This window comes from Dendropsophus ebraccatus, chromosome 5, assembly GCF_027789765.1.
Source record: "Dendropsophus ebraccatus isolate aDenEbr1 chromosome 5, aDenEbr1.pat, whole genome shotgun sequence".
NCBI lineage: Eukaryota > Metazoa > Chordata > Amphibia > Anura > Hylidae > Dendropsophus > Dendropsophus ebraccatus.
The window spans coordinates 52,770,620-52,783,251 of NC_091458.1; the positions used below are offsets into that span (position 1 = coordinate 52,770,620).

At 45.7% G+C, this 12,632-nt stretch overlaps 1 protein-coding gene across 5 annotated transcripts in view; it reads left to right on the forward strand.

Moving 5' to 3' along the window:
- The window catches only part of TNS2 (tensin 2), a 107,320-nt gene that overhangs the window by 42,252 nt on the left and 52,436 nt on the right, over positions 1-12,632 (forward strand). The gene's annotated exons all lie outside the window — the stretch shown is intronic.

Below are 12,632 nucleotides of genomic sequence, written 5' to 3' on the forward strand. Positions count from 1 at the left end.
ATGGACAAAAACACTAACATGAACATGTTAGTAAATCAGCTCCAATGTGTCTCCAATCTACAAAGGGGGGGAAGAGAGGGGGCCGTCTAGAAGAGGAGGGGGTCATTTATAAGGGGGAAGAGAGGGGGGCATATATAAGGGGGGGAGAGGGGGCCATCTATAAGGGGGGGGGAAGAGGGGGGAAGAGAGCGGGCCATCTATAAGGGGGAAGAAGAGAGGGCCATCTATAAGGAGGGGGGGAGAGGGGGGCATCTATAATAGTGTGGAAGAGGGGACCATCTATAAGGGGGGAAGAGGGGGGAGAAGAGGGGGGCATCTATAAGGGGGAGGGAGAGGGAGGAGAAGAGGGTGCCATCTATAAGTGGGGGAGAGGGGGGAGAAGAGGGGGCATCTATAAGGAGGGGAGAAAAGGGGGCCATCTATAAGAGGGGGGAAGAGAGGGGGCCATCTATAAGGGGGGAGAGGGGGCCATCTATAAGAGGGGGGAGAAGAGTGGGCCATCTATAAGGGGGGAGAATAGGGGGCTATCTATAAGGGGGGGAATAGAAGGGGCTGTCTATAAGAGGAGGGGGCCATTTATAAGGGGCGAAGAGAGGGGGGCATCTATAAGGGGGGAAGAGGGGGGGCCATCTATAAGGGGGTAGAAGAGGGGGCCTTCTATAAGGAGGGGGGAGAGGGGGCCATCTATAAGGGGGGCATCTTTAATAGTGTGGAAGAGGGGACCATCTATAAGGGGGGAGAGGGGGGCGAAGAGGGGGGCATCTATAAGGGGGAGGGAGAGGGAGGAGAAGAGGGTGCCATCTATAAGTGGGGGAGAGGGGGGAGAAGAGGGGGGCATTTATAAGTAGGGGAGAAAAGGGGGCCATCTATAATAGGGGGGAAGAGAAGGGGCCATCTATAGGGGGGAGAGGGGCCATCTATAAGGGGAGAGGGGGCCATCTATAAGAGGGGGAGAGCAGGGGGCCATCTATAAGGGGGGAAGAGAGGGTGCCATCTATAAGGGGGCCATCTATAAGGGGGGAGGGGCCATCTATAAGGGGGTGAGGGGGCCATCTATAAGGGGGAGGGGGACATCTATAAGGGGGGGAAGAGAGGGGGCATCTATAAGAGGAGGGAGAAGAGGGGGCCATCTATAAGAGGGGGGAGAAGAGGGGGGCCATCTATAAGAGGGGGAGAGGGGGCCATCTATAAGGGGGCAACAGGGGGAGAGGGGGCCATCTATAAGGGGGACAATATAGGGGAAGAGGGGGCCATCTATGAGGGGGGGGCAACATAGGGGGCCATATATAAGAGGGGATACACAGAGGGGGCATCTATAAGTAGGTTATATAGTGGGGGGCATATACTATAAGGGGGAACACATACAGTCAGCCTACCCACTAAATGAGGGGACAAAGAGGCCAATACAGATGTGCAGTTTGTAGAGAGATGAGGATGGTGACAGAGTGAGGAGCCTAATATGTTACTCTGGATTCTGTGGATTTGTGGCTCGGAAAAGTTGTCATAATGGCCCAGGGCAGATGGAGAAGAAGATGAAAAGGGAAAAACTCTGATCAGAGAAGACATCCCCCGTGAGTCACCTGATGTAACTGCACTGTGATGTATATGGTGTACAGAACTTGTGTGGAGCTGCGTCCACCTCTATATGACTGTATGAGGTGATAGTGTTCTGCGTACAATGGATGTTTTTCAGTAGCAGCAGTGGGGTCAGTCAGTATATGGTGGTATTAATCTGTAGCCGCTGTGGTGTTAGTCAGTATGTGGTGGTGTCAGTCAGTAGCAGCGTTGGTGTTAGTCAGTATGTGGCGGTGTTAGTCAGTATGTGGAGGTTTTAGTTAGTATCTGGTGGTGTTATTCAGTAGCAGCGGTGGTGTTAGTCAGTATGTGGTGGTATTAGTCAGTAGTGGTGTTAGTCAGTATGTGGTGGAATTGTCTGGTACTGTGTTTTATTGGTCTAAGTATACTGAATTTGGTCAGTAACTATATGGTGGTGATGGTAGTGGTTGTGGTGTGGCGGTAATATTTTCTTCGTATATACTGGTCATATTGGTCTCAGTATACAGGATTTGGCCAGTAACAGTATGGCGGTAATATATATGGTGATAATATTTCCTCTTCCTATATGTTGGTGTTCTTGGTTCTTGGATCTGTCTTGGTGTGTGTGTGTGTGTGTATATATATATATATATATATATATATATATATATATATATATATATGTATGTATGTACCAATAGCATCACTTGGTCGTGAAAGGAGGGGGGAAGGCCCAAGTTGACCATTCGCACCATGGCCCAGGAGACATTAGCTACGTCCCTGCAGCCATTAATACCCCCCCCCCCCCATAGTGATTATACTCTAATAGACTATAGTAAAAGTGTATTGTGTGTCAATTTACCACCACATCAAGAAACTATAAATTCTATAAATATATAATAGCAGCGCAACAAATACTAGCCAAAACAGTATACAGACTAACACTGGCTTCCCACTGTTATAGTCCAAAGAATAATGACTAAAGTATGAAGAAAAGCACAATTTATACGAAATATTAATCCTAGGCTCTTATAGATTCCAAGGGCTATGCCAGTATGGAGTATACAGTCAGTATGATTGCAAAATCAGCTTTAAAACCTGGCGCCAATAGGGGGCGTTCAGAGAGGAACACACAGACCCAAACCAATCAAAACTTTTTAAATGTCTCTATGACATATCAAATGTTTTTTCTAATGACAGGTACTTTTTGAAGTGGCAACTTAAACTGCCAGCTGCAATAAATAACATGTTTTGATGTCAAGAATATTGCTGCAAATTATGTAATTTTTACCATGAAAAACAAAATGGAGTAAGATGTGCAGATGTGACTGGAACCTCATGTTTCTACTTTGGGCGTTTTTGTGGCATTTTAGTGTAAACAATTATAGGCGTTTTATCTCCGGTATTTTATCCCCCCGTTACAAGTCATGTGATTCTTTATCATGTGATTTCAGGTTTGCTATGGACTAATTGAGGAGAAAACGCCAGAAAAACACTAATATGCATATAGACATGATCTGTTTTTTTTTTTTCTTTCTGTGTTTAACCTCCTACAGATACGTTTTTGTGGTGTTTTTCTCCCAGATATTTCAAAAATGCAAATGCATTGAAAAATGCCAATCTGAAAAAAAAACCATGCCAAAAGCCATCTTGGGATATGGAGATTCTTTTTTCCCCCCCCCCCCATTTGTTTAGCATTGTTATAATTTTTTAGCAGCTGTCCACTTTGCTTTCCTGGAAACAATCAGCCACTGCATTTTTGTCATCCCAGTTTTTACTGTCCGTCTATCTTTGCTGATGAAAACACTTTGCGCTCCCGCCCTGCAGCCAAGAGAAAATTCCTAGATAGAATGAAATGATTGTGCTGTCATCTTCTACTTTCAACATGTTAAACATCTGGCCCCTGGAAAGTGAGTTACAAATCACAGAGCTGGACGGATTGTTTGACCATAAGCACCTGCTCAGCAGTGATCGCCATTCCTTTTCACTCACTTCACATGGTGTCGGAGGTGTCCATTCAGACTTCTGTTTCCCAACATAAGAGGAATAGGTCCCAGCAGAGGAAGCAAAGAAAAATGATTTCCTTGTTCTCACAGTTGGGACAGGTTACCAGAAAGCAGAAGACAGTAACCTGTGTCGAGGTTTGCATCTGCATTATGAACTACATTTTTGTACTCTATCGTACTCTTTCGCTGTGATGGATCTCTCATGACGGAGAACAATGCTGTCCAACAAACCACATTATAATAGAAGTCATTGGTTTCCATCATGTCATGCATCATTTGACGTCATTTTACTAGCCATGCATGCTGTTATTTTTTTTATCATATGGAATCTGTAATGGAGGCTCCTACCAGAACATTTAATGCAGATGTGGACCTAGTCTTTAACGGGAGAGTACAGAAATGTCACAAAAAAGTGAAGGTTTAGGATCAGTACAAGGCTATGTTCACACACCGTCAAAAAAAAAAAAAAAAAAAAAGAGGCGCCCGATTTTTCTATTCAAAAAGACGTCCGTTATTGCCGCGATTTAACTGACTTCAATCCAATGCATTGAAGTCAATGGAAGGACGGACGTCCAATGCATACAATGTATAAAATGACGGAAGTTATCTGCGCGGATGTCAAAATAATGATCATTTCAATTATTTTCAGATGTCTTTTGCAAACACTGGACATTATATTTTAGTTGATCACACAGTTTTTCTTTTTTTACCGTCCTTTCACAGTTTTTACTATTAAATTCAATGGATTTTTCAATTGAAGACACACCCATAGGCCAATTAGTAACCCCAAACTACAATAATGTACCAGCAGATATTAATTCATTGCACTGACAGGCAGCCAGACAGCTAAATGACGTCCGTTATTTTGGACTCAAAATGACGGATGTCATTTTAAAAGGAGGTAAAAAAAAAAAACGTGTGAGCATAGCCTTATAGAGAGAGCCTTTTTTCTTCTCTCTCTCTCTCTACTGTGTCAACTTTCACTGTAACAGATTACTTTCCATCAGCCTCCTCCTTATCATTACAGGCAAAAGAAGGCTTAGGCTAAAGGCCCTATTCCACCAACAGATCTGACGACAGATTATCTGCCAAAGATTTGAAGCCAAACCCAGGAGTAGATTTGAAAAGAGGAGAAATCTCAGTCTTTCCTTTATGACCTGTTCTCTGATTATAGTTTTTTCCTGGGTTTGGCTACAAATCTTTGGCAGATAATCTGTCATCAGATCTGTTGGTGGAATAGGGCCATTAGTGGTAAGAATAAAATTTGCAAGATTTCAGCATTATTTTAGAACATAAATGGTAAAATGCAGAACTGAATTAAAAAAAAACACCAAAAATCCTTACAAAAACATGTTCAAAGCGTACCTGCCATTTCAAAAAGTTTTCATTGGTCAGTGTATGAGTATTCTGTAGAACAAACAGCGGTCACGCTCCTCTCTCCCTGCACTGTCCATGTGAGTGAGACCGCCCCATTAGCGTGTATATAATGCACCAGATGTAGGACCCTATCTTTATCCAGTATGCACCATACTCTATGTATGAGTTTCTCATTACCGTCATTTTTTTTTTTTTTATGGTAGAAGCTGAGAGCCTGTACAGACCCAATTCTGCTGTCAGTAAAGTACTGGATATAGTGCTGTCTAGGGAATTATTTGTGCACTAAACAGCCTGCTCTAAAGACTGATACATTTAGCAAACATTATAAATTGATTGATACATTGTAGGTAGCGTAGGGATTTGTGCTGCTGATGTACTTAGGATTGCTAGATAGGACACAAGTGTATTCATTACTCTGCCAGCAGGACAAAGTCCAGATGCAAACCAGCTGAAATCTTACAATGGCCAGCAGCAACTGCAGCACAATATTATATTAGTTATAGAGCTTACAAAATCTGCTTTAGTTACATAAAACTGGAAAACCTCTTAATGGTGCATTCACACCTACAGGATCTGCAGCTGATTTTCTGCAGCAGATTTCATTTAAATAACTGAACACAGCATCAAATCTGCTGCAGATCTGCTGCAGATCCTGTAGGTGTGAACGCACCCTAAAGGGGTTTGCTCATGACACTCATCCCTTATCTCACTGTACTCTTCTCTCTTTATGCAGCCCATAGAGCTGAATGGAGAGGCAGTATGCATGTCTGATCACAGGTCCTTCCAGCTAGGGGACAAGGGACTCCTATTCTATGAGGTTCCAGATGTTGAACCCACTGTACACTTAAGCCCCTATTTCACAAAGTGATTATCGGCCGTTACAGCTTATAATTGTCTTGTATAATAGAAAACAATGTTCAGCTGAGATGAACGATGTCGGCTGATCGTTATCTTTCAACATGTTGAAAGGCAAATTACCTAGATAGCAGCAATATGCTGCCATCGCTGCATGGAACAGGAGCTGACATCGCTCGTTCGCTCCTCTGCATTGTCCTCTGACACTGATACGGGACAAGTGTGTTTTGTGGACAAAGTCTGGCGAAAAATTTTATTTAAGTATTCTATTGCCCCCCAAAAGTTATACAAATCACCAATATACACTTATTATGGGAAATTCTTATAAAGTGCTTTTTCCCTGCACTTACTACTGCATCAAGGCTTCACTTCCTGGATAACATGGTGATGTCACGACCCAACTCCCAGAGCTGTGCAGGCTGTGGCTGCTGGAGAGGATGATGGCAGGGGGACACTGAGGGACACAGGGAACTGGAGAGACACTGAGCATCCCCCTGCCATCATCCTCTCCAGCAGCCACAGCCCGCACAGCTCTGGGAGTTGGGTCGTGACATCACCATGTTATCCAGGATGTGAAGCCTTGATGCAGTTGTAAGTGCAGGGGAGAAAGCACTTCATAAGCATTTCCCATAATAAATGGATATTGGTGATTTGTATAACTTTTAAGGGGCAATACAATACTTTAATAAAAAAAATTCTGGACTTCTCCTTTAGGGTTACTTAATACTCCAGACAGATGTGCTGTGGATGTTTCCTGATTCACATGTGGAAAATCCACATCGCATTACAATACCAGCATTTTATAAATGAGAATTTCAAAAATCTGCATGGAATCCACATGGAAATTGACCTGCAGTGCAGTTTTCAGATGTATGTTGCATATATATTGCTGATATAGCAAATGTGGGTTTTAAAGGGGAATTCGACAAATAACATTTTTTGGAAATGTAATTTTTATTTTATTTTTACATTAATACTAGGGATGGTCCGAATCCGCCGAGGTTAGGGCTCGTATGAACCCGAACGCTCGGCATCAGATTCCCGCTGTCTGGTCGCTCCGTGCAGCGGGTGGATACAGCGGGAGGACCGCCTGGAAAACTGGGATACAGCCTATGGTTATGGCTGTATCCCAGTTTTCCAGGCGGTCCTCCCGCTGTATCCACCCTCTCCACGGAGCGGGCAGACAGCGGGAATCATTTCCGAGAGTTCGGGTGCATATGAACCCGAACCAGGTTCGGACCATCCCTAATTAATACGTTTAGAATTAGAATAGACTTTACACTTGGTGAAGCTGTCCAGAGCTGTTACTAGAGCTGTAGCCGTGTCGCAGTGAAGCAGCCCAAGCTGTGACTGCTAGTTATATCTGTTTGCTTTGCTCTGTGTCGCTTCTTACTGCTGCCAGTCAATGTAAAAATGTTTAAAAGAAAAATAAAACTGTGTACATGTTCTATAATAAAGTTATATTACAAATAGTGATGAGCGAACATCAGAAACCATTGAAATTCAACTCCCAGCATCTGGAAAAGTTGGACACCACCCTAGGGTGTCCTGGAAAAACTGGATACAATGATAGTGATAAGCAAACATTAAAAAAGTCCTGTTTTGATATTCGCTAATCAATAATTTCAAAGTTATAAAGCATAATGAAAGAAATGTACCTTTACCAGTGACTTCCTTTTAAGAGAAACTTTAATCCTGGGTGGCGTCTCTTTAAGAGCGACTTGGGTCGCATCCCTTTAAGAGCAACTTGGCTCCCGTCCCTTTAAGAGCAACATGGGTCCCTTTAGGAGCGACCGGGGTCGCTTTAAGAGCGACCTGGGTCCCTTCGCTCTTAAAGGGACCCAGGTCGCTCTTAAAGGGACCCATTTTGCTCTTAAAGGGACCCATTTCGCTCTTAAAGGGACCCATTTCGCTCTTAAAGGGACCCAGGTCACTCTTAGAGGGACTCATTTTTGCTCTTAAAGGGACCCAGGTCGCTCTTAAAGGGACAAATTTTACTCTTAAAGGGACCAATTTCACGCTTAAAGGGACCCATTTCGCTCTTAAAGGGACCCAGGTCGCTCTTAAAAGGACCCATTTTGCTCTTAAAGGGACCCAGGTCGCTCTTAAGGGACCCAGGTAGCTCTTAAAGGGACCCAGGGTGCTCTTAAAGGGACCCATTTTGCTCTTAAAGGGACCCATTTCGCTCTTAAAGGGACCCAGATCGCACTTAAAGGGACCCAGATCGCTCTTAAAGGGACCCAGGTCGCTCTTAAAGGGACCAATTTCGCTCTTAAAGGTACCCAGGTCGCTCTTAAAGGGACCCATTTCGCTCTTAAAGGGACCCATTTTGCTCTTAAAGGGACATATTTTGCTCTTAAAGGGACCCAGGTCACTCTTAAAGGGACCCAGGTCGCTCTTAAAGGGACCCATTTCGCTCTTAAAGGGATCCATTTCGCTCTTAAAGGGACCCAGATCGCACTTAAAGGGACCCAGATCGCACTTAAAGGGACCCATTTTGCTCTTAAAGGGACATATTTCGCTCTTAAAGGGACATATTTTGCTCTTAAAGGGACCCAGGTCGCTCTTAAAGGGACCCAGGTCACTCTTAAAGGGACCCATTTTGCTCTTAAAGGGACATATTTCGCTCTTAAAGAGACATATTTTGCTCCTAAAGGGACCCAGGTCGCTCTTAAAGGGACCCAGGTCGCTCTTAAAGGGACCCAGGACGCTCTTAAAGGGACCCAGGTAGCTCTTAATGGGACCCAGGTCGCTCTTAAAGGGACCCAGTTTGCTCTTAAAGGGACCCAGGTCGCTCTTAAAGGGACCAATTTCACGCTTAAAGGGACCCAGGTCGCTCTTAAAGGGACCCATTTTGCTCTTAAAGGGACATATTTCGCTCTTAAAGGGACATATTTTTTTCTTACATGGACCCAGGTCGCTCTTAAAGGGACCCAGGTCGCTCTTAAAGGGACCCATTTTGCTCTTAAAGGGACCAATTTCACGCTTAAAGGGATATATTTTGCTCCTAAAGGGACCCATTTCGCTCTTAAAGGGACCCATTTAGCTCTTAAAGGGACCCAGGACGCTCTTTAAGGGATCCAGGTCGCTCTTAAAGGGACCCATTTCGCTCTTAAAGGGACCAATTTCACGCTTAAAGGGATATATTTTGCTCTTAAAGGGACCCAGGTCGCTCTTAAAAGGGCCCATTTCGCTCTTAAAGGGACCCAGGTCGCTCTTAAATTGACATATTTAGCTCTTAACCCCTTGCCGCAAAATGACGTTTGGGGAACGTCATGTAAAGTAGGTAGTTAATGCAACATGACGTTCCCCAAACGTCATGTTGTTCCTGCCTCCCCCCGCTGTCGGTAAGGGAGATCGGGCAGCGGGAGGAGGTAGTATCACACCACATCCTCCCGCTGCCTCTGCCCGGAGGGGAGCCGCGCTCCCCCCGGGCAGTTAACCCCATAAACGCCGCGGTCGATGCGACCGCAGCGTCTATGGGGGAGATGTGATGTTTGCCGCCGATCTGGAGGCGGGAGGAGGCTGCAGCACGTTGCCTCCTCCCGCCGCCACTGTCACTGTGTCCCCCAGCCCCCCTTCCCCTGCCGCCGGTACCGGAGATCGCCGCTATCAACGTTATAACAGCAATCTCCGGTACCGGCGCCGCCGATAGCTTTCATCTCCCCCCACTGTGAATCCACGGTGGGGGGAGATGAAAATGTAATAATCAGACCCCAGATCAGCCCCCCTAGTGCCCCGATCACTAACCCGCTCCCTCCCCGGGCGGCCATCAGATCCAAGATGGCCGCCCCCATCCCTGCGAACAAACGATGTTTGTTCGCAGGGATGGAAATGAAAAAATGATCAAAGCCCCATGCTCTCCGCCACCGGAGGTAGCGGAGAGCATGGGGCAGTGATCAGGGACCCCCCTGTGGGGTCCTGGAACAGGCGATCGGCGGTATATACTATATACCGCTGATCGCCTGTTCCCAGTGCTGCCGGCATCTTTTATTCCCTGTCACCATAAATCATTGGTGACAGGGGATAAAAAGTGTTACAGTGTCGCCCCCCCAAGTCGCCCCCCACCCCCCCAGTCACCCCCGTCCCCCAGTCACCCGCCCTTCCCCATATACTCACCAGATCCACGGAGCTCCTTCCTCTTCGGTGTCCTGGCTGGTTATGAAGTGAGCATGCGCTCCACAACCAGCCAGCTCTGAAAATTTAAAGTGACAGAGATCAATTTGATCTCTGTCACTGAACTATGATTACTGTGATAGAAAATATCACAGTAATCATAGTAATACAGTGAAAATGAATGTATAAAGTACAAAAAGTGACAAACATACAAAAAAATATTGCCCGTAACCACTGCACGTTGCCCGTAACCACCGCACGTTGCCTGTAATCACACCAGGTTGCCTGTAATCACACCAGATTACCCGTAACCTCGCCAGATTACACGTAACCACCGCACGTTGCCCGTAACCACCGCACGTTGTCCGTAACCACAGCACGTTGCCCGTAACCACCGCACGTTGCCCGCAATCACGCCAGATTGCAGGTAACCACCGCACGTTGCCCCTAACCGCCCCAGGTTGCCTGTAATCACACCAGATTACCCGTAACCACCGCACATTGCCCCTAACCGCCCCAGGTTGCCCGTAATCACACCAGATTACCCGTAACCACCGCACGTTGGCCCTAACCGCCCCAGGTTGCCCGTAATCACACCAGATTACCCGTAACCACCGCACGTTGCCCCTAACCGCCCCAGGTTGCCCGTAATCACACCAGATTACCCGTAACCACCGCACGTTGCCCCTAACCGCCCCAGGTTGCCCGTAATCACGCCATATTACACGTAACCACCGCACGTTGCCACTGACCGCCGCACGTTGCCACTGACCGCCGCACGTTGCCACTGACCTCCGCACATTGCCACTGACCGCCACACATTGGCACTGACCACCGCACGTTGTCTCTAACCACCACACACTGCCTCTAACCACCCCAAATTGCCAAAGACCCCCTCCAGATTGCCGTAACCAACCCAAATTACATATAAGCACTTCAGTTTATCCGTAACCAACCCAGATTGTCCGTAACCACCGCACGTTGCCCATAACCACCGCACGTTGCAAATCTCCATAAAAAAACCTTTCCTGCTCTGGACAGTTCTTGTCTGGGACAGAGATGGCAGCAGAGAGCTTTTTTTTTTTGCTAGGTAACCCCTTTAATACTTAAAGGGGTTATCCAAGGGTACACAATTGATGGCCTGTCCTTGACAATGAAGCGGGCACTCTAATAAGACCTGAATAGAATTTCCATTATTTGGTACAGTATATAAAATAAAATGTAAGTTGAATGATCCTGTGTTATAGAGGAATAAGGGTGAGCCTGGAACAATGCCAATAGCAAGTGAGATAATTGACTGTCACTAATAGCCATTTCCTAAAGGCAAAAATTCAAATGAGACTGCTATTACCGACTACTTCCATCTGTACCCGTAAGTAAATGGGGTTAAATATCTATCATCACACAAGGTATCCTATAAATATGAAGGCTCATCACTGATACACCACATGTGTTATACCAGTATATACAGACACTTGCTGAAATGATTAGATGGTTTCTGTATCTTGGTCAGGATATCATAGTTGGTGATTTATAGGTTCTGCTGTCATCATGCCGTGTAAATTATACATGCATGTGCCTTATAATGGGGAACACACCTACATCTGTAATGGATTGGCAATACTTGTGCTTTTGAAGTGGATAAGAGGACTTGGATTCTCATTGCTTCATCCCTTACTGTACATTGCTGGGGATAAAGAACCTCTGTATGAAAAATAATAATTAAAAGGTGATGGCCATGTACAGTAGATTTTATGAGCCTGTCTGGCAACAAGAATTTCACATGTGTTAAGAATACCACTCAAAAAATGTGTTACTAGTAAGAGATGTGTAAAGACTTCATTATTCTCATCATTAGTTGTTGCTTGCCTGTTCCTTTTTATAGACCTGGTAGCCATTACTGGCTTAGATGATGGGTGCACCAACATATTGATTACCCCACCATAACATCAAAGAGACTACAGTCTTTCTGATACCCTCTCTATTGTAACAAGGGACTGTGAAAGGTAGAACAACCTTTCCTTGTGCCATAGTCAATGGCATAGTGTTGCCAACACCTGGGGTAAGGTACTGCCCCCCTAGCATGATGACTGTAACAACCCTCCTACACCTTCAGTGCTGCTTATCTCTGACTGAACAAAGGGGTTGACAATGATTTTTCCCAGATGGTGGTGGTGGTGGTGGTTCTAGTTTACCCCATACACCTTAGATTGAGAGCAACCCGCAGGCTCGGCTAATCAAGGTCTAAAGTGTATGGGACCTTAAGGGAACCTGTCACCCTCCCATCCCCCCGCTACAGCCCCTTATACTCACCTGATCCCGCCGGGTCCCACTTCTGGATCCGGTCGGGTCACGGAGATATCAGCCGCTGCAGCCCGGCACAAGTCTGTATATACATCTGTGTATTCACTGTACACTGACTTTAAATTGCACCCACCTAAGAATTTTGTGCCTAGCGCAACTGCCCCTGTAGCCATCCCCAACACCATATGCTGACCAAAGGCTTGTTCACTTATGACTATACCATTTTGTTTAGAAGTTTCCCTGATGAAAAGTTGATTACTTGATTTTCCAGTCTCCAGTTCAGGTGGAGTTTGCAATTAAGCTCCATTCACTTCAATGGAACTGAGCAGCAAAACCCCGTCCAAGCTGGAGACAAGAGTGGGGCTGTCTCTGGAAGAAAGAGGCCATGTTTTTGTAGCGCTGGATAACCCCTTTAATTCCCCTGTAGAACATCTGATT